Source organism: Eretmochelys imbricata, chromosome 11 (genome assembly GCF_965152235.1).
Source record: "Eretmochelys imbricata isolate rEreImb1 chromosome 11, rEreImb1.hap1, whole genome shotgun sequence".
Lineage (NCBI taxonomy): Eukaryota > Metazoa > Chordata > Testudines > Cheloniidae > Eretmochelys > Eretmochelys imbricata.
In genome coordinates this window covers 78849747-78871954 of record NC_135582.1, presented here as the reverse complement: position 1 = coordinate 78871954, position 22208 = coordinate 78849747, and the positions used below count along the sequence as shown (strand labels likewise).

Below are 22208 nucleotides of genomic sequence, written 5' to 3'. Positions count from 1 at the left end.
TTGGCTGCTTTACAGTAAACCAGAGAAAACAAGTCAGGCTTATGCATAAATGGTTACCAAAATTTATTAAGCTACATTCTAATCATGTGGTTACAAAATTGCTAGTGCCTACTTATTTAAATGTAGAGATGTTACACACACAAACAAGTTACAAAACTGAAGCCACAATCCCAAAGAAAGAAAACAAAGTATAGAGCTCTATTTCAAAATATGTGTACACTAAAGATAGGAGATCAGGTGTGGGTGCTTCTTACCCTCCTTGCATCTCTCGATTCCAGCGGTGCCAAGCCAGGATCGGTCACTCAATTCCGCGGAAAGACGAATAAGGGACAAGGCGTAGGGACCCTCTTAGCTGCAGAAGCCTTGGGAGGCTGTCACTTATCTGACCAGCAGATAGATAGTGAAAAGCACTCAAAAATCATGGTGCTGTAGGTCCCCTACTTATACCTCTGTACTCCTTTATTCTCTTTCTCCTTTCTTATGCCAAATTGAGGCTGGTCTGTCGGGGTGACGCCAGCTTTCGCAAGAGTAGTTTACGCTTGCAAGGGAGAGAAACAATAAGTGTCGACTACTGGACATTTCTTTTATCAGGGTAAATATTTTCCCACCTAGGATGTTGGTGTGTGTGCATCACGCTATTTAATAGGGGCTAAGAGCCATTTCTGTCACAGGGCCTCTGACAGGGCTGTCTGGCTACACTCTCCCCAACAGAACCGGGTCCAATAAACCATATGACCTCCCCGGCCTGGTCTTTCGGTGTTTTCTGCTCCCATGGGCGTGGCTGGGAAGGGCCACAGGGCTCAGCAGGCTCAGGGAGAAACCTCAGCCCCACTGGAGACAGGAGGGGAGCAAACCTCACAATCCGTGTGGTCACTGCAGGTCTGTGCAAATGCCCCCCACTCACTCAGTGGCAGTCTGTGGGGGAGGTCTAGGGTGGCCAGGTGTCCCGATTTTAGAGGGACAGTCCCGATTTTTGGGTCTTTTTCTTATATAGGCTCCGATTACCTCCAACCCCCGTCCCGATTTTTCACACTTGCTGTCTGGTCACCCGAGAGAGGTCTGGCAGCCCCCTCCCCAGCCACAGTCCATGCGTGCCCAGCAGTCCCTGTGAAAGCTCACCTTTTCTGGGTGTCTGTTTCACACCCTCTGCCAGAGACGGTCCCCATTCTTTCTCCAGTTCAGCTGGCAGCAGGTCTCGTGCGAGGGGTGGGGGAGAGCTGAGATTTCAGGCTGCCGTCTTATGGCGGGATTGCTGCGATTAACTGGCTGAACATGCTAATTCTGAGGACGAAACGGGGAAAGGGGCAGAGATCGAGAGTCAGGGAATGAAATGGAGAAAATAGAGGAAGCATTTCGAGCAAGGGCGAAGTGCAATGACCAGAATCCAGAATATTCTCTGCACCCCTTGTCTAACTCTGGGCCTGATTCTCTTCCGCATTGACGGCCCTTTCCCTGTCTCCGGCCGTGTCTGGAGGGCTTTATGCCCCTGTGCAGCCCCTTCACACTGCCAGGAAGGGAGAGGTGTTATGGAATCTTAGCCCAAAGAGGAACCAGGCCCTGTGTCACCTTCATCCTGGGTTTCAGATGACCCCGAGAAGTTGGGGGGCCACCGGGGTCTAGAGCATGGCCCTGCCACAGAGGCCCCGCCCCCAGTCATCCTCTTCCCCCGAGGCCCCGCCCACCCACTGTTCACTCCTCTGGCCCCCGAGGTCCCCCTACCTGCCCCTCGCTCCTCTCCGCCTCTTCCCCCAAGACTCCACTCACCCCCTGCTTGCTCCTCTCCGCCCCTTTCCCCGAAGGGGGGCTACCGGGGGGCCATGGGGCCAGGCACCCGTCCCTTTTCTCTGTCTTCGGTGAGTGGGGGGCAGTGGGGTCCTTGGGGAAGGAGGTGGAGCAGGACAGGAAGAGGCACGAGAAGACGGAGCCGCGGGGGAAAAGGCCGAGGGGGATGGGGCGCAGGTTTTGGGGGAAGAGGCGGAGGGGGGATGGGAAGAGGCAGAGCAAGAGCAGGGCATCGGGCTAAGAGGCAGAGGGGAGCGGGGTGTAGGTGGGGCCCCCACTTCTCTGGAGCTTCGCTTCCAGCGCTCGAAAGATGACCACGGGCCCAATGGCCTCCGGATGGGAGACCCGCCCCACATCCCCAGCGTTTCCGCCCCACATGGACGGCCTTTTGGGTGAGGCTCAGTCTCCCGTGGCCTCTTGTACGGGCTGCCCGTGCTCAGCTGCTTCCACGCTCTGGAGAGGAGCAGCACCCAGGGGTGGGGCTGAGCCGGGGGGTCCTGGGTGAGGGGCAGAGGCCTCGGGAGCTGAGACCGCAGGGACACAGCATGAGGCACCATCCCAGGCATCCCCATGAAAGGAGCAGAACAGGGTTTACCTGGGGTGGGGAGTGTATGGAGAGCGTCTCAGGGTCGGTGGAGATGTATTGCCCTGGTGAGCAAGTATGGCTAAAACACAGGCCTTGCTGTGAGCAGGATTTGAACCTGCGCAGGGAAACCCGAATGGATTTCGAGTCCAACGCCTTAACCGCTCGGCCCTCACAGCTGTGAGTGACGTGGCCCCCAGTGGCAGTCTCTACTGGAGCGGCTGGAAGCCGACGGGAGGGAGCTCTCCACCCTCAACGAGCAGCCGTAGCCATGTTGGCAGGAGAAGCTCTCCCAGCACCATAGCACTGTCCACACCGGCGCTTAGGTCTGTGTAACTTGTGTCACTGGGGGGGTGGCTTATTCACACCCCGAGCCACATACGTTCTACCGACACAACGGGGAGTGTAGACGCAGCCTTAGCAGAGACACGATTAAGATCCACTTCCTGGACACTACAGTGCTAATAAACGATGGTCACATAAACACCTCCCTATACCGGAAACCTACTGACCGCTATTCCTACCTACATGCCTCCAGCTTTCACCCTGACCACACCACACGATCCATCGTCTACAGCCAAGCTCTGCGATACAACCGCATTTGCTCCAACCCCTCAGACAGAGACAAACACCTACAAGATCTCTATCAAGCCTTCTTACAACTACAGTACCCACCTGCGGAAGTGAAGAAACAGATTGACAGAGCCAGAAGAGTACCCAAAAGTCACCTACTACAGGACAGGCCTAACAAAGAAAATAACAGAACGCCACTAGCCGTCACCTTCAGCCCCCAACTAAAACCCCTCCAATGCATTATTAAGGATCTACAACCTATCCTGAAAGATGACCCAACACTCTCACAAATCTTGGGAGACAGGCCAGTCCTTGCCTACAGACAGCCCCCCAACCTGAAGCAAATACTCACCAACAACCACACACCACACAACAGAACCACTAACCCAGGAACCTATCCTTGCAACAAAGCCCGTTGCCAACTGTGCCCACATATCTATTCAGGGGAAACCATCACACGGCCTAATCACATCAGCCACACTATCAGAGGCTCGTTCACCTGCACATCCACCAATGTGATATATGCCATCATGTGCCAGCAATGCCCCTCTGCCATGTGCATTGGCCAAACTGGACAGCCTCTACGTAAAAGAATATATGGACCCAAATCAGATGTCAAGAATTATAACATTCATAAACCAGTCGGAGAACACTTCAATCTCTCTGGTCACGCGATTACAGACATGAAAGTTGCGATATTACAACAAAAAAACTTCAAATCCAGACTCCAGCGAGAGACTGTTGAACTGGAATTCATTTGCAAATTGGATACAATTAACTTAGGCTTGAATAGAGACTGGGAGTGGCTAAGTCATTCTGCAAGGTAACCTATTTCCCCTTGTTTTTTCCTACCTCCCCCCCTTCCTCAGACTTTCTTGTTAAACCCTGGATTTGTGCTGGAAATGGCCCACCTTGATTATCATACACATTGTAAGGAGAGTGATCACTTTAGATAAGCTATTACCAGCAGGACAGTGGGGTGGGGGGAGAGAAAACCTTTTGTAGTCGTAAACACCCATTTTTTCATGCTTTGTGTGTATAAAAAGATCTTGTGTACTTTCCACAGTATGCATCTGATGAAGTGAGCTGTAGGTCACGAAAGCTTATGCTCAAATAAATTGGTTAGTCTCTAAGGTGCCACAAGTCCTCCTTTTCTTTTTACTGATAAAGTTTGCGGATGATACCAAGATGGGAGGGGTTGCAAGTGCTCTGGAGGATAGGATTAAAATTCAAAATGATCTGCACAAACTGGAGAAATGGTCTGAAGTTCACAGGCTGAAATTCAATAAGGACAAATGCAAAGTACTCCCCTTAGGACAGAACAATCAGCTGCACACATACAGAGCAGGACATGACAGCCTAGGAAGGAGTACTGCGGAAGGGGATCTGGGGGTCATAGTGGACCACAAGCTAAATATGAGTCAACAGTGTAACACTTGCAAAAAAAGCAAACCTGATCCTGGGCAGGATTAGCAGGAGTGTTGTAAGCAAGATACAAGACGTAATTCTTCTGCTCTACTCCATGCTGATGTGGCCTCAGCTAAAGTATTGTGTCTAAGTCGGGGCGCCACATTTCGGGAAGGATGTGGACAAATTGGAGAAGGTCCAGAGGAGAGTAACAAAAATGATTAAAGGTCTAGAACAGGGGTTCTCAACCTTTTTCTTTCTGAGGCCACCCACAACAAGCCATTAAAATCTCCAGGGCCCAGTGTGGGAGGGGGAGGCTCTGGGCTGTGGAAAGGGGGGAAAACAAGTTTGCATAGGTATAGTTTGACTTCTGTTTTGGGTGGGCAGGGGCCAGTGAGGCTCAAGCCAGCTCCGACATCGGGGTCTGGGAAGGGTATGCTACATCCACTCCCTGACTCACCTCAGCAGGCCACCCGCCTGTCTGGACTTGGGGGGGGGCCTACAACCAAAAATTATAACTCAAAGGTGGGGGGGCTGAGCTCAAAAAGTTTGAGGTGCAGGGATAGGGATAGCTAGGGGCTGTGTGCAGGGGGGTAGCTCAGGGTGCAGGGAGGAGGTAGCTAGGGGCTGTGTGTGGGCAGAGGGTAGCTCAGGGTCCAAGGAGGAGGTAGCTAGGGGCTGTGTGCTCTCAGGGCTCCCCTGCGCTCCCTGTACCCTGAGGGCTCTGCCAGCCACAAAGCAGCCGGGTTCCCCCGCCCAGGCAGCTCTTACCAGCTGCATGAGCAAAGGGGAGCAGCTTCAACCCCCTGCAGCAGCAGGAGACGAGGCAACGCTGCGGCTGCCTGCTCCATGGCACCAGTCAGAGCAGCAGCTGTCCCAAGCTGCTGGACTCTGGCTTCCCACCTCCTACCTAGCCAGGGGGTGGAGAGAGGAGGTGGTGGAGGGGGGGTGTGGAGCTACCCCAGGACTGCCCTGCTCTTGCACTGTAGTTTGGGGGGGGTGTAACACCCCTGTGTAACCCCAACTCTGCCCATGGGCTCAGGGCTTCTGTCCCTTGGGGAGCACCGGGGCTCGGGGCTCCAGAATTCAGCCCTGCTGCTCCCGGCTTCAGCCCTGCGGGAGGTGCTGGGGTTCGGGCTTTGGATTTTAGCCATGGGGCCCTGCGGCCCCCCTGAAAGGGTTCAAGGACCCCCAGTGGGCCACGAACCCCCTGTTGAGAACCGCTGGTCTAGAAAACATGATCTACGAGAAAAGGTTGAAAGAACTGGGTTTGTTTAGTCTGGAGAAGAGAAGACTGAGAGGGGACATGAGAACAGTTTTCAAGTACATAAAAGGTTGTTAGAAGGAGGAGGGAGAAAAATTGTTCTTGTGAATCTCTGAGGACAGGACAAGAAGAAATGGGCTGAAATTGCAGCGAGGGAGGTTTAGGTTGGACGTCAGGAAAAACTTCCTGCCAGCATAGTTAAGCACTGGAACAAATTACCTAGGGAGGTTGTGGAATCTCTGTCATTGTAGGTTCTTAGCAGGATCGACAGTCACCGCTCAGGGATGGTCTAGATGAGGGGTAGTCAATTATTTTTTGTCAAGGTCCAAATTCTTCATCAATGTACAGTCGGGGCCAGACTGCAGAGAAAATCATTTAAAAAATAATAATAATGATAACATGTAAATAAAAAGTTTGCGGGGTCCGTTCAAAAGCGTCTGGCAACCCGGATTTGGCCTGTGGTTCGCCTGTTGACAGCCCCTGGTCTAGATAATACAGGAGAATTACGGAGACCTCGGGAATGGAGGTTGTTGGTAACTTTGCCCAAGCTGTTATGGGCTGCTCCTCAGGGCGGAGTGCTGGGAACGGGGGCTCACACTCTGCAGCGGCTGCCCGGCAAGTTTCTGATTCTCGCCCCCTGACGGCAAGGGTGATGCGTGAGGCACCCGGGGGCGCTTTGGCACCAGTGGGTGCGCAGTGCAGGCCGGGGCCCTTTCAAACGCAGCCGCTCCTCCAGAGCGCGGCAGGCGGGCAGGAGTTCGGGCTCCAGCAGCTGACGCTCTCCGCCAGGTTCCAGCAGCAGATCAGGGAGCTTCTTTCCTGGACTGAGACTAAGGTTGCAGGCTTGTCCCCTCCCAGCCAGAGGCGGGAAACAGCCCCTGTGGCTAGTGCAGACCCCAGCACTCCTTCTCGGGAGCTCACAGCTGTGCCTGTGAACCTCAGCGTCTTCACCTGTACGTGGCTGGCCTTCCGCGTGGCAAGTAGTGGGTGGGGGTGGGGACAGGCAGCCCCGATGTGCCTAACTGGACGATGCCATGCCGGCACAGCTCAGTATTTGTTGGGTTTTTTTGTTTTTCGTCTCCGCTGCTGCCTGACTGCGTACTTCTGGGGCCACATGGTGTCTGGCTGACGGGTCCGTCTGTAACTCTGGTGTTCGTATTTTTGAGGTTCTACTGTACTTAGTCCTGCCTTGAGTGCAGGGGACGGGACTAGGCCGGTCCTTCCAGTTCTGTGATTCCATGGACAGGACTAATGTGAGCTTTTTAATCTGACTTCCTGCATTACACCAACAATATGATTTTACCCAGTAATTCCCGCAGTGGAAGGAATATTCATCCCTACTATTTAAGAGAACACAAAGGATCCACTGATGAAGTTCCAGATCTCCGCTGTATAGTGGTGTGCAGTGAGCCCTGTGCAGCTGAGCTCCTTGGCAGTAGGAAGTATGCATCCCCTGTCAGTGCTCCTGAAATGCTACCCCACACCTTTGCAGTCCAAGACTAGGTCTTTTAAGAAAGAATGCTCTACAGCCACCAAGAAGGGGCCAGGCTTTACCTGAGAGCTAGGTTCATACCGAACCCTGCCTCTGTCAGACATCTTTTACTTCCAAAATCTCCTACTGGACGATTTAGGCATATAAGCATCACTCCTGATCCCTTCCCAGAACCCCACCCCTGAATGCTACATGCATGTAAAGCAAATGTTGACAGATTATCTGTTTTGGTCATGAGCCAGAAACATAGCTAATACTCTGACTCTGCAGCTCTCTCCAGAAAACCATGGCAAGAGAGTTTATTTGTAAATGGGAAGAAATAATCTGCATTTTTAAAGTTCTTTGGGACAGTGATAAAAGTCATTTTAGACATGCAAAGTACTATGAACTTGGCACTCTCACACTTCGATGCTTCTGTAGGCTGTACTCATTGCACACACTGAGGGCTCCTGGCTGCCCTCCATTCCCCTCCGCCCCATGTGCCACCCTCCCATCCTCTCTGTTTCACAGATTCCCTGCATCTGCTCACCCCTCTTTCATGTCACAGGCTCTGTCCCATGTTTCTTCATCTCCCCCAGGCTGGGGCTCTGTGTGCCCTCCGACCTTCCACTACCACACAGAACTTCTGTATGCCTCCTCTCCCCAGACCAGGGTCCCCTTTTCTCCCCACCATTCTTTCTTTTCTTTCTGTCTGACAGATAAGTCATTGGGGGTGTCACCATTTTAAAATTATTTTGGGAAGATGATTGTTCAGCTTTGTAGTTGAGATTCCTCCAACATGGGAGTGACTGTTGAGTGTAGGACCTCTCTTCGTTCAGCCAGTTATTACTAGACAATGTTGCCTCCCCTAATTATCAAAGCTTTACTACTGAGTCACCTGTCTTTATTGGCAGTAACATTCTAATTAATATTTACTCCATTTAACTGAATGGTGATTGCCCAACCACTGTCTAACTCTTGCTTTGGTATAACTCGATTAAAGGGATGATAAACAATTTATTTCTGAATACTCCCTTGAGCCTGATCATGCAGTCCTTTTGGGAGAGGGATGCAGAGATCCAGCTTTATAAACCAGACTTCTCTGTCTTTTATTCCTGTAACACTAGAAATAATTTTGTTTTTTTAAACAGCAGAATAAACCATCCCTCATTCAGACTGGTCCAGAAGCAACCCTGCAGACCCACCTCCTTGTATTTGAGGCCGAATAATCCAGAAAAGAAAACCCGAGTTGTGTGTTTAGAAATGAGAAAGGAACTCTTTCTGAAGCCTACATACAAATGAACTTTTAAATTTGAGGAGACAGAATAAAAACTGGTCCCAGTTACCAGGGAAATCATGTCTTGGTTTATACTAATCTGGAATATATATGGGGATGGGCACTACATAAAATCAAATTTTGCATACTACAAATCTGTAAAATGCAAAAGGTGTGTTTAATAGAATTTTCTATATTGTTTCATTAATTGTTTTAGATAAAGAAAAAATATTAAAAATCATCAGTATTTTTTTCTGTCTTGGTTTCCTTTAAAGGACACGAAGCTTATTCTTACAGCAGCGCTTCACTTAACTCTTAAGTACACTCTGACCTGAGCAACCAGCAGTTAGGAGGTACAATGGCAAAGGTTTTGAGAGCATGGAAGTGAGTTTAACTCAGCATTTCTCGCATGCGGCCACCAGGGGCTTTTTGTGCAGGCCTAACAGCCTCCTGGGCAGTGGTGGAGAGGCCAAAGCATCAGCCTCTCCCCTTCCCTCCCTGGTGCTCCTGCATGAGTCACCATGCACCGCCTCTGGAGACAGGTGGGGCACAATGCTGCAGGAGCCAGGTGAGTTCTTGACTCACCTGTGGGGTGGGCAGGGCACGTTGGGGCTTGGGCTTCAGCCCTGGGTGAGAACCTGGCCGCAGGGCTTCAGCTGCACGGCTCGAGCCCCGGCCTCTGACCCAGGCTCCGGCCACGTGACCTTGGCCCTGGGCGCTAACCCCGGCTGTGCAGCAGCAAGTGCTGGCTCCGGGCTCTGGCACCGACCCCCAGCCCTCACCCCACTCCCTAACCCCAGCCCCAGCCCCAGCCCCAGGGTGGTGGGTGTTGATCCACACCTCCAGCTGCTCAGCAGCAGCCGCCACCAACCCTGGGCTCCAGCCGCTCGCTCTGGACCCTGGGGGTGCTGCCTCCCAGCTCCAGCCATATGGCACCAGGGCTCACCATTCTCCCCGACGCCTCCCCGAACCCCCATTTATCGCCCCCAGCCCCCACTGCCTTCCCTGGTTCCACCTTTATCCCCCCCGTTGCCCCAGACCCCTGCTGCCTCCCTCTCCAAACCTGGGGCTTGCTGAGAAAAGCGAAACAAAGAAACATGCAAGTATCACTTTTCACAGCACACTGACTAGCTACCTGGGAGGCTGTGAAAAGTGATACTTGTATGTTTGTTAATATCACTTTTCACAAACTCCCAGCTAGCTACTGAGTGTGCTGCGAAAAGCAATATTCAACATACAAATATAATTTTTCATATTATTTGTGAGTCTGAAAAAACCCTACATAAATAAATTACAAGGATTTGGACACGCGTATGTGCATATTTATTTGTTTTTCCTACAGTTACGTATTTTAGGGAAAAGTGTCAGTGCGGCCACCAGCAAGAATTGGTGGGTCACAGTCCGAGACCACCAAAAAATGTGTTCGGAGAACCCCTGGTTTAAATGTACTAATAGGCAAAATCCAAACCAGCCATGTCTGCCTGAACCTTTTCAGGCAGGACTTCAGGTATCACCCAAAAGATCTTATTTTTCTTTGGTTCCATGTATACATTTGCTCAGATTTTACTTCTCCATTAAAAATGTAACCAAGTCCCAGCTGCCTGGCAAGTGAGAGCTGGCTGAGTTTCCATGGTTCTCCCCGCACCCTTATGGGTGTGCTGCCAAGGGAGCAACACACAGGCCTGCAATGAATCTCAAGTGCCTCTGACTTGCCTAGCTCTTCTCAGCCATTTCTCTTGCTGTGAGCTGCCCTCCTTTTGAGCCCCACCAACTTCCTCACATGCAGGAACAGCAGCAGATTGCCATCTTGGAGCAACAGCTGAGGAAGGCGACTTTTCTGTCAGCACTAGAGTGGTCTATTGTATTGTGCTCTTCTTAAATAAGCAGGATACTGTGATCGTCCAGTGAGCGTCTCTCAGCTTTGTTACGTCGAGTGCTTTAAAAGGGGTGATGCGCTGCACTGTGTGGGCTGAGAAAGATCTCATGTGCTCCCCATCATCAATTCTGAGATTTGCACTGATTGGCATTAAGGCTTTTGGGGTGATGGTTCTATGACTCAAACTCAGTGGCTTTGTTTGGTCTACCAGAGTCTGAGGTTGGTGATCTTCGGGGATGGTACAAGCCTTACCTAAGACATTTAAGCGAGTTAGAATGTGGATGGAAGACGATAGAATGAATGATGTGCGAGTTCCTCCCAGTAACAGGGATAGCCGTCTGCCTCTGAACATAGCTCAATTCTTATTGTGCTTAACACGTTGGAATATGAATGGCTGCTATGGGTGGCTGATAACCTATGAACATCATGTAGGTTTCAGAGTAACAGCCGTGTTAGTCTGTATTCGCAAAAAGAAAAGGAGTACTTGTGGCACCTTAGAGACTAACCAATTTATTTGAGCATGAGCTTTCGTGAGCTACAGCTCACTTCATCAGATGCATACCGTGGAAACTGCAGCAGACTTTATATATACACAGAGAATATGAAACAATACCTCCTCCCACCCCACTGTCCTGCTGGTAATAGCTTATCCAAAGTAATCATCAGGTTAGGCCATTTCCAGCACAAATCTAGGTTTTCTCACCCTCCATCCCCCACAAATTCACTCTCCTGCTGGTGATAGCCCATCCAAAGTGACAACTCTTTACACAATGTGCATGATAATGAAGTTAGGCCATTTCCTGCACAAATCCAGGTTCTCTCACTCCCTCACCCCCCTCCAAAAACCCACCCCCATACACACACAGACTCACTCTCCTGCTGGTAATAGCTCATCCAAACTGACCACTCTCCAAGTTTAAATCCAAGTTAAACCAGAACATCTGGGGGGGGCGGTGGGTGGGGGGGGAGGAAAAAACAAGAGGAAATAGGCTACCTTGCATAATGACTTAGCCACTCCCAGTCTCTATTTAAGCCTAAATTAATAGTTCCAATTTGCCCTCAGCACCCCTGCTTCACGTCAGCAAGTCCACCTGAGTTGGACACCCAAGGGCGACTTGTAAGCCCCCAGGGAGCCATGTACCCCCACTTTCTTACCCTGGAGTGACTCTCAACCAGCATTGTAAAAGCAGGGGAGGTTATTACAGGGGCAGTCAACAGGCAGACCGTGGGCCAAATCTGGACCACTAGATGCTTTTGAGCAGATCCTGAAATCTTTTTATTATTTTATTATGATCAAGATTGTTATTATTTTTTATTATTTTCTCTGAAGTCTGGACCTTGACTATGCCTTGACCAAGAAATTTGGACCTTTATAAAAAATAATTGACTCTCCCTGTTTTTTGACATGTCTGGAACACAGCGCAGACAGTGCTTAGTGAAGACAGAGAACGGAAAGGTCCATCTGGGTCAGTCCCAGAGCCCTCTGTCCCCTCTGTCGTCCGAGCCCACAAGCTCCTCTCCTGCCTCCAGCAGCCCACACCTAGAACCCCAGCCCAGTCCTTTGTCCTCCAGCTGGGCACACTTGGCTGGCTTCCCATGGAGGGTGGGCCGTCCATGGTCATTTATTGTGTGGTGCCAAATGTCCAGGCAATTGGAATGGCCATTGTCTTCTGGGACACTCCATGGGCATGGGCCCCAGGCAGCCAGCTGTCCCTCATGCCTGTATCTCTGGGTCTCTACAAGTAACACCTTTCCCCCCTCCCCTCACCTACTTAACCATGGGTAAGGCTAAGATTTTGTCAGGGATATTTTTAGTAAAAGTCAGGGCAGGTCACGGGCAATAAAGAAAAATTCACAGAAGCCCGTGACCTGTCCACGGGGAGTTCAGCTGCGGGGTCCCCACACCGCTCACAGTGGCTGGGCAGCTGTGGGGGCTCGCTTGGAGCTACGAGCTGAAGTCACAGAGGTCTCTGGAAGTCACGGATTCCGTGACTTCTGCAACCTCTGTGAAAAACTCAGAGCCTTAACCATGTGTAACCCATGCCTGCTTGGTGTGACGCTCTGTCCCCCTTCAGCAGCACCTAGACCAACTAAAGATGTGTGAACCTCCTACAGTCTTGGAGAGGAGAACAGGTCTTTTAGCTCACGCAGTAGAGGCTCGTCCATTAAGCTCCACAGGTCCCCCTCTTTGATCCCAGCTGACAACAACGGGGGTCTGTGGGTGTTAAACATGCACCACATAGGGGACACTGAGGCACACACAATATTCATCCAAACTATTATGAAAAATTCCCACTGCACAACAATCCCGTTATTAGGCAGCTCCCTGGCTCTAACCCAGGACTGGTCAGACACACGGGGGGGCTCTGTAGCTGCAGAGAACCTGCCCCTGTAACTCCCAACCATGCAGATAACTGTTCCCTACCCTGTGCTCCTGGGCAGCCTCCTCCATGGGAACCACCGTGCGAGTGAGGTGCGCCCAGGATCGGTCACACACCAAGCAAAGGGGGGTTTGATCCTCCTCGCAGGAGAGTTTCAGAGCCTCCTGGTGCCTGTCATCCACTCTCTGCCCCTCGGGCTCTGGCCCCGCCTGCAGCCTCAGACGTTTCACTAGCTCTGCCAGGTTCCCCAGCTGCCCGTGGGGACGCAGGTCTCTCTGCAGGGCGGTTTCTCTGCACTGGGGGCAGGAGAAGTTTGGCTCCGTCTCCCCCCAGCACTGGCTGAGGCAGGCCCGGCAGAAGTTCTGCCCACACTCAATGGTCACTGGGTCTGTGAAATACTCCAGGCAGATGGAGCAAGTCACTTCTTCCTGGAAGCTCCCGGCCAGGTCCCCGGCAGCCATGGTCCAGCCGCACTTTCCTGAGCAGAGGAAGTAGCCAGCAGCCCTTGAAATCTTTTTTTTGAGTCGATTGCACAACCAGGAGCCAATCGCCCTCACTGGCGGGAAATTTAAATGTAAGCAGTGTCAGGATGAGCTCCACCCTGACATCTGGTGGTGAGGTGTGGCAAGTTGTGGAAAAGAACTTCAGGGGCCGATGTCATTTGCATAGGCACACCCACCACGCCTAGAATGAGACCATAGCTGCTCAAATGGTCACTTTGGCTGCTGTGGGATCCCCAGTGTCTCTGTTATTGGGGCAGGAAGAATAAATTGTTATTACCCTGATTATGGGAACTGTGCTTGGAACTGTACGTGGCCTTTTGTTATGATGGAGGGATTCACCATCAACTAAGTAGCACTCGCTAGGCAAGGGTCATGGGTTCCAAAACTGTGTGAATAAAGAGAGGCTGGGGACAAGTGTTAATACTTGGTGGCATGGGCCCCTTGGTGAGGACCTTCCATGCTAATTGCACTTCCTCCTCTTTCCACTGTGGAATATCAGAGCTAATTTTGATTTCATTAGAAGTCTAGTTATAGACTGCTGAGTTCACTTTGGGCTGACAGTGCACCAGCACTGGGGCTCCCCTACTACAAGCTGAATTCACCTGAGAGCTGAAATCACTGAGTGTTGTGTTAAGTAGTGGGGGAGCCTGAAAATATATTGTGGAGCAGTTTGCGGCACGGCTGGTGAAGCAGCTCGACGCGGAGCAGTGTGTGGATGGCAGGAGCTGCTTGTGGGTCGTGGAGCTGAGCGAAGGAGTTCGTGGGGCAGCTGGTGGAGCGGAGCGCAGCTGAGCGAAGGAGTTCGTGGGGCGGCTGGCGGAGCGGAGCGCAGCGCAGCTGAGCGAAGGAGTTCGTGGGGCAGCTGGCGGAGCGGAGCGCAGCGGAGCGAAGGAGTCTGTGGGGCGGCTGGCGGAGCGGAGCGCTGCTATGGAGCTATGGGGCGGTCAGCTTCAGATCATGTAAGGTGCCTCTTACCCCCGTCCCATTTCCACCCAGGTTGGGAGGTGAAGCTCCGCAGATAAACTTTCGAACTCTGGGGCTGCCCTGACCAGGGACAGAGACTTTTGGGGCATTGGACTTTTGGGACTTTGGGTGATTTGGGGTTGCTGGACTCAAGAACCAAAGGGAAAAGGGCATGCCCCAATTTGCCTGGGGTGGGTTTTTTTTTGCTCATGGGTTGTGTTATGAATCCTGTTGGTGGTGTTTCCCCAACATAATGCCACATTGTTTCTCTCTGTTATTAAAAGGCTTTTGCTACACTCAGACTATGTGCTTGCGAGAGGGGAAGTATTGCCTCTTGGAGGTGCCCAGCGGGGGTGGTATATATTTGTCCCAGGTCACGGGGTGGGGGCTCGAGCCGGTTTGCATTGTGTTATTGGAATGGATCCCCTAGATATTGAACCCGGCCCTTGTTGCTGCCAACTCTGACGGGCAGAAGGGTTACATAAACAAAACCAAAACCAAAGCAGAAGCCGTGTCCCCAGAAAAGCCCCCAAACAAGCAACGAGCTACTTAAAGCAATGAAGAGGTGATTTAATTACATACACAAAGAAGCCAAGGCTGCTCCCCTGTTTCTACGTCCGAGGATCACATTCGCAATGGGAGTCGGTGTTCAGCTCTTTGTCCTCTGTGACACGTAAATCCTTCTCCTAGTCACTGCTTTCCAGGCTACCGTTCCCGAGGCTCTAGGTGCGGCCACCCGTCTCCATTCCCAGCTCTAGGGCCTTGCTTTTGGCTGCATTTGTTTTACTAATCCCAGTTTACCAAACTATCCAGGCTGCTCCATACAACGGCCCCATCATTAGCATTATTTACCACTCCTCCAAGCTGTGTTAGCCACAGTGATTTTATACTTACTTCCAGATCGTTAATTAAAAAGTTGAGACGTGAGGGGGCTACAGCCAATCCCTGTGGGGCCTCATTAACAGCTCCTCCATTCAGTGATGATGCCCCATTGACAGGTACAAGGTCAGACTTGGGGTCACAGAGCAGGGGGATTATTTTACGACTGTTTTATAATGCACCTCATTTATTTATTCACAGGCTCCACCTACAGTGTCTGTCACTGTTGTATCTGGGCCCTTCTGGGACAAGTCGAGTCTCATTTACACTGGATCCACTCCAAAGTGAATCCAGGCCATCCCTCCCAGCCTGCCCACGAATGCTGTCTGTGGAGATCTATCCCAGGAAACAGCCTCACTCAGCCATGCTAGGGCTGGTGCCCTGATTTCTTGCCTTCTGTGGAAACACTCCCAATGGCCTTTCCCCTCCTTCCCGCACATGCTGCCCCAGGCTGGGCAGATCCCATCTGTCTAGGGTTTGCCCCGCTTCACCTGCCACCTTTCCACTCAGGGGACTCAGGGCACTTCAGTAATTCAACAAATGCCCTTGTTCTATTAGCACTGTGTCCAGGCCCTACTCAGGTATCAGGCCCCATTGTGCCAGGTGCTGTATACATACAGAACAAAGAGACAGTCTCTGTCCCAAAGAGCTGCAATCTCCCTGCTTCCCTTCTCCCTGCAGGAAACCCTCTTTACAACATCTGGGACCTGCTCCCACTGCTCTCTGGGTGATTGGCACTTTCACTAGCTCAGGGCCTTAGAACATTTTCTACGTGTTTCTGAGCCTCCGAACCATTTAATAAAAGCACATCTCTGGGTGAGTTATGGTTTTGCTCCTCCCCCACCAAATGGGAGCGTCCTGAATGCAGCCAAACAGCTGTTTTGTGGTGGGCAGAAGGCCCTGGAAGGGTGGGGGAGGAGTTGGTCAGCGGGAGATGCTCTGGGGGACGGCAGAGCTTGGCTGCCACTGGGCGCTAAGCACCCACTAATTTTTCCCCATGGGTGCTCCAGCCCCGGGGCACCCATGCAGTTAGCGCTGATGATGCCCTCCCCCAAATCAAAAGTCCTCGAGATTTTGGTTGCATCTCTCCATGTTGTAAATGTTACCAGCTTCTGTGTGTGCGTGTCTCTCTGGGTGGGGGGGTCTGTGTGTGTTGATGCTTAAGTTGATTGTGAGGTCACGGATGCCAACAGCAAAGACTGTTCGGCCTCAGCATTCTTGCCCTGCCTTCAGTCTGCCAACTGCCTTGGCTGACAACGGCTGGTGACCCAAGGAGCTGCTGAGAGACGCGGACTATCCCTCTGTCAACAACTTCTTGCATCAGCTTTTTCCACAGGTTTTCGACAAAAGATGAGTTTTTACAGAAGGTAATTCCCAGATTCTTTTCCTGCTCCTTCGATCGCACATGACAGGTTGGTGCCTCCTTCCCCACGGGCAGGGGTGGCCGACCTGGGGCTCCGGGGCCGCATGCGGCTCGTCAGAGGTTAAGACGCGGCTCCTTGCACAGGCCCGGACTCCGAGGCTGGAGCTGCAGATGCCAACTTTCCAATACGCTGTGGGGTGCTCACTGCTCAACCCCCTGCTCTGCCCCAGGTCCTGCCACCTCTCCATCCCTTCCCCCAAGGACCCTGCCCCTTCCCCCAAGCCTGCCATGCCCTCGCTCCTGCCCCTTCCCCACCAGAGCCTCCTGCGCACTGCAGAACAGCTGATTGCGGCGGGCAGGAGGTAGGGGGAGGCGCTGACGGGCGGGGCTGCCGCTGGGCGGGAGGTGCTGGGGGCTGGAGGGGGTGGTGGATGGGGGGCTGCTGGCGTGTTACTGGGGCTCTTTGGCGATGTTCATTAGTCAATTCCTGCTCTTCTCAGGTTCAGCTTGGCCCCCCCGTTGCAGGGACGGGTGGGGGCCAGCGTTGCAACAGTCAGGTCTCAGCGTTCCGTTTTGATTTGAATGTGGGCATCTCTCCCTTCTCCGTCTGCTTCAGCCTGTCACGGTCTTTGGAGGCAGATTTCGATGCTTTTATCTTTCAGCAGACTAGTATGGGTGAATTTCCATGGCTATAACCTAAAGGGAAGATAAAAAACTGGTGTAGAATTTAGACTGATAGCTCCATCAATAGTATTTCCCTCGGAGTTGCCCCTAATGCACTCCTTGCCTTCAAGTAGTGAATAGAAACCGTCTGTCTCATGTCATGATTGTCTAATGTATGTGTATTGAGACAAGATAGGTCTCAGAATTTACATGATTGAAACACACATAAATGAGCTCAAATATGCAGAAGAAATAAATCTGAAGCTATTGAAAGTGACCCAGCTCCACTCCCATCCCCTGGCTGCCATCTTGGTAGTTCTCTCAGAAATAATCTCATGGAGAGAGACTTCAAAACTCTCTACAAATTCTACTATACCCCCATTGGGCTACATAAAATAGATGTGTCAAATCCCCCCTGCAATTCCTTTCCAGGAAAGGGGTTTAAATAAACTGCAGCCTAAATTTGTCATGGGTCTCGCTGTGATTTCTTTGTCATTGTTTGGGTGGCCTATTGTTTTGATTGGACGTTATAAATCGTATGGGAAATTCTTCAGTTAAAGTTTACTGGTTATTTTCCCCATGCGACTACAGTCCAGATTTTGAAATAGTTGAGAATAAGTCAACATATTTGCAACTGCTAATCCATCCTTCCAGACCCTCAAGCCTTCTAGATGACAATCCTTTGTTCCTTTTCCTGGCTTCTCTGGGAACAGAGGTGTCTTGGTTTTCAGCTTGGCCCTGTCTGTTCCCAGAGTCCCAACATTCTGTGCACAAAGGAGTGGGGTTAATAATGAAGCATTTTTGCAGCTAGGCCCCGGCAATGAGCAAAGAAAACAGAAATTGACCTTGGCTGTTTCCATGTCTGTCCATTGGCAGAGGAGGCGTGAGCTCCATGGGGTGAGAGTCAGGCTAGGAACTGGAGCCAGTGACTGGGCTAGGACGGGATTACGGATCTGGTGCATGGAGGTTTCTTGTTATAGAGCAAAAGGGGAGAAGCTGTGATGTGCTGTGTCCAAGAAAGACTGTGACAAAGGTGGAATGGGGATCCTGGTGCCTCTCCCCAAGGAAACCTCAAAGCATCTCCTCTTGGAGAGGAGCAGCAATTTTCATGCTAGCCGTTAAAGGCAACTTTAGGTTCATAAATTCACAGTTTCAAAGGCTCTAAGGCCAGCCCTGATCATCTAGTCTGACCTCCTGCATAACACGGGCCCTGGAACTTCCCCAGAAGAATTCCTCTTTCACCATGTTCCCAAGTGTCTTCACCTGGGGCTGAGTCTAGTCATGGGGGTAGAGCTCAGTGATAGAGTGTTTGACTGCACATTAAGTGGTCCTTGGTTCAAATCGAAGTGCCCCCATTGAAGCCTTTGTTAATAAGCAGCAAATTTCAAAGAAACAAAGGATTCAAAAATGAACTAGATAAATTCATGGAGGATAGGTCCATTAATCACTGTTAGCCAAGATGGGAAGGGATGGTGTCCCTAGCCTCTGTTTGCCAGAAGCCAGGAGTGAGCAACAGGAATGGATCACTTGATGATTCTCTGTTCATTCCCTCTGGGGCACCTGGCACTGGCCACTATCAGAAGACAGGATACAGGGCTAGATGAACCTTTCGTTTGACCCAGTGTGGCCAGTCTTTTGTTGCTTATATTCTTTTGTTGTATGAACCAGTCCTGACTATTAGAGGAGCAGATGGCTTCAAAAGACCACTCTCTTGGATCTGGGAATCCTGGGCAGACTAATTCCCTTCCTTTAGAGTAGGACAGAAAAACCCATTTCCTCCGTCTTTCTATTCCAGGCTTCGTTCCTTTTTTCAAAGACTCACCTCTCGAGAGCACAGAGAGAGCCATGTGCACACAGTGTTCGTCCAACCGGCAGCCATGGAGGCATGCTCTGCCATCAGCCAGCAAGAACAGGCCTTGCCAGAGAAGCCCACGAGAAGCAAATGCTCGTGGAAGATCCTATCAGGCATGAAAAGACTCTGTGTCTGTAGCCAGTCTGACAACTCGATAGCAGATAGCGATGAGGAGAGAACAGTTTCCTCTCCAAGAAGGTGGACGTGCTTTTCCCTGAAGAAGGAGAAGAAGAAGAAGAAGAAGAAAGCAGCCAAGAACCAGGTGGCGTCAGAGGAGGAGAAGCTGCAGGAGAAGCAAGACAAAGTTGAACTGGATCTTACAGGTGAGGATACAAACCACATGGTTAGCAAGGAGCATGTGAGGAATCCTCACACCAGTCACTCTACAAGCCTTATGGAAGCAGGGGAACGGTCCCGCTATTGTGGGGAACTTTCCTGGCTTCTGCACTACTCCGGTGAAATGGGCTAGAGGAAGGATCTGAGTCCTCGCTCCCACTTCCTTTCCCCAGAGGCCTCCCTGCCCTGGAGGACTCCCCTTCCACTCTCCTGTCTGGCAAAGTCCTCGTAACCCCAACAAGGCTGGGCCCAGGATTCCTGGGGGGGCTCGACCCCCAACCTTGCTGTGGCTACCTAGGACAGGGGCTAGGGTGTCCCCACTCCGGGGTACTCTCTCTGCACTGAGCGCTTCCCAGACCCACTGATCATTTCATACGATTTAAAGCAAATACAGTTTATTTAATCAGCAATTAATGTAAAAAAGAATAAGGAAAAATGGGAAAGATGAAAGGAAAACACATCACCCCGCTCTGTGGCAGGGAACATCACAAACCATGTCTCTGGAACATCAGGGCCGTTCACAGTTGGTTCCTTGTACGTCCCAGGCCCCTTCTCCGGCCCTGGCTGTGCCGCAGGGATGCAGCGGGTCGGACACTTGCTCTGGTGGTGACCACACCCCTCCGGGCTTTGGGGAGTGGGACCCTCCTTCCCGCCGGGTTCAGATCCCCCTCCCAGACTGGCCTGCAAGGACCCTCGACTGGGGGTGTCTCTCTGCGCTGGGCCCTTTGCCAGGGTCCCCCCTTGGCTGGCCCCAGTTACTCTCCGCACCCAGCTCCAGACTGCTCCAGCCCCAGCCCCAGCCCCACTGTTCGAGCTCCGGCTCCACCCTGCCTCAGCACGGATGCTGCTGCTCTGCCTCCAGCCCCCGGGGCTGCTTCTCCGGCCCCGCTGGCTCTGTGGCTGCAGCCCTGCTCCCAGCCCAGGGTCTGCTCTCCCTGGGCTGTCTCTCTGCCCCGCTGGCTGGCCCACCGCTGCTCCCCAGCTCAGCTCGGGCCCCTGCTCTCTCCTTAGCTCGGCCCCACGCTGCCTGAACCAGGCAATTCCAGCTCACGCGGAGGACGGGGACCTTTCTGACCCCCTGACTCCGTCATTAGCCTGCCCGCCCTGTCAATCAGGCTGACCTGGAGCACTGGCCTCTCCCCATGGCCCCTGAGGACTGTCAGTATCAGAGTCCTGGTTTCCCATCCACCCTTCCCCTTCCTTTTGGGACTGGGACCTAGCCAACCAAAAACCCCACTGAGTTTGAGTAAGGGGCCAACAGTCCCCTTACACTTCCACATCAGGGCCGTCTCATGGGACAGTGATGGGTACCTCAGACTCTGGCATCCATTTAGTGCCGGATCCTCTTGGAGAGGGTGGCAGAGGTCCATCGCTGAGGTGGGGAGAGCTGAACAGAGAGGCTGGACGCTATAGGAAATCATTTCTTTTCTCCTGGATCGGGTCCCTTTCATCAGGAAAATGCTCCCGAGGTCTCAGCAGGTCACAGCTGGGAACCGTACCAGAGCTGAGTCATTGCTTCTTGGGGGGTTAAATACAAAATGAGGCCTGTTGCCCGTCACTGACGGGAAAGGTGGGCAAGGGGAGGGGAAGAGTAGAATAGAAAAGAAACTGGCCCCTAGGTAAGAGGAAGCCTTGTTTGGTAAAAGCCCCCAGCTAAGAGTCAGGAGATTGGAGTTCTCTGCTCAGCTCTGCCAACAACCTTCGGTCTGAGCCGGGGCAATTCGCTTCAGGGCTCTGTGCCCAGCTTCCACCCTCTGGAAACCAGGGAGAAGACATGGAAAAGCAAAATGTTAAGGATGTTTCTTTCTGCTGCAGGGATGAAGAAGGAGCCGTCGGAGACGAAGGAGAAGTGGGAAAAAGGGAGCCCAGAAGAGCAGGAAGAAGAGCGCGCTCCCGTCTCCTCATTAACGAGCGTCTCCCCTAGGACGATGGTAATGACGCTGTGTGGCTGTGCTCATGGAAAGCACCCCTTGCTGTGTGTGTTCATATCTCCCGGAGCTGGGATCTCTGACAGGAGAACGACCTGCCCCTTGCTCAGGGGGCTGAAAAGGAACATTCTTGAAGTGTGATCAACTCCAGCCAGTCTTTACGAGTTTCTCTGGGTTGTCGAAGGAGGCCCAGTTTGACAAGGGGGTTTAGGCACCTCAAGAAGCCCAGGGGTGCTTCGTGGGATTGGCAGACGTGCCTGGCTCAGGTGCCTGATTCTGAGGCACTTCCCATGGCCCACAGGCATGGCTGAAAGTCAGACCAGGCCCATCCCTGCCCTTGTCGGGGTGACCCGCATATCTCCTGGCTGTGGGGTTCTGGCCCATCTCGTGGCACCAGGACCACTTCGAGACAGAACCGATGAGTCTTCTCTCCAGCCTGAGCTAACAGCCGCATGGGTTTTAGCTCATGTGGTAGGGGCTCCTGCATTGAGATCCCAGGTTCGATCCCGCCTGCCAACATCTGGGCTCTGTCCGAGTTACAAAGGCACCTCGATGCCCTTGTGACTCTTGCTGTCAGTGACAGAGCACCCTGCAGCGCGTACAAAAGTCTGCAATTCTGGGAGCTCCTGAGGTGCCGGGGGGCTGGAGTGTGGAGGCGAGTCGTCCACTCCGGTGTGCTCTGCTGCGTCCTCAGCTGCGGGTATCCAGGACAGACGGTGCTAATCCAGCGCCATGCTGGCCAGCCGCAGCAATCCCCAGGGGCTGCCCTGGGACACCAGGGCAAAGGCCTCCAGCACTCCAGGCCCTGGGTTGAGGTGACCCTGGAACCGGGCCCCCAGGAGTAACATTGTGCCCAGTGAGTTCTGACCCACAGGAGCCTGGCCCCGGAGGCCCACGGTTTGGGGTTCTCCTCAGCTAGGCAGACTCGCTCCTTCAGTCTCAGCTACTTTCTCTCCTGCCAGCGATTCCTGCCTGTTTTCTGGCAGCGCCTCACGCTGCGGGGTGGGGAAGGAAGAGGGCGTTTCCCTTTGGGCCCTATTCTCACTCCTTTCCTCGCAGACACTGTGGGCTGCCAGAGTTGCTGAGCCAATCTCCTCAGGCGCTCGGG

General features: G+C 52.4%; 1 non-coding gene across 1 annotated transcript; it reads right to left on the bottom strand.

Moving 5' to 3' along the window:
• Positions 1 to 2462: 2462 nt before the first annotated feature.
• Positions 2463 to 2544, bottom strand: TRNAS-CGA (transfer RNA serine (anticodon CGA)). Its single transcript has one exon. It is a non-coding gene; the product is annotated as a tRNA-Ser (tRNA).
• Between the last annotated feature and the right edge of the window lie 19664 nt (positions 2545 to 22208).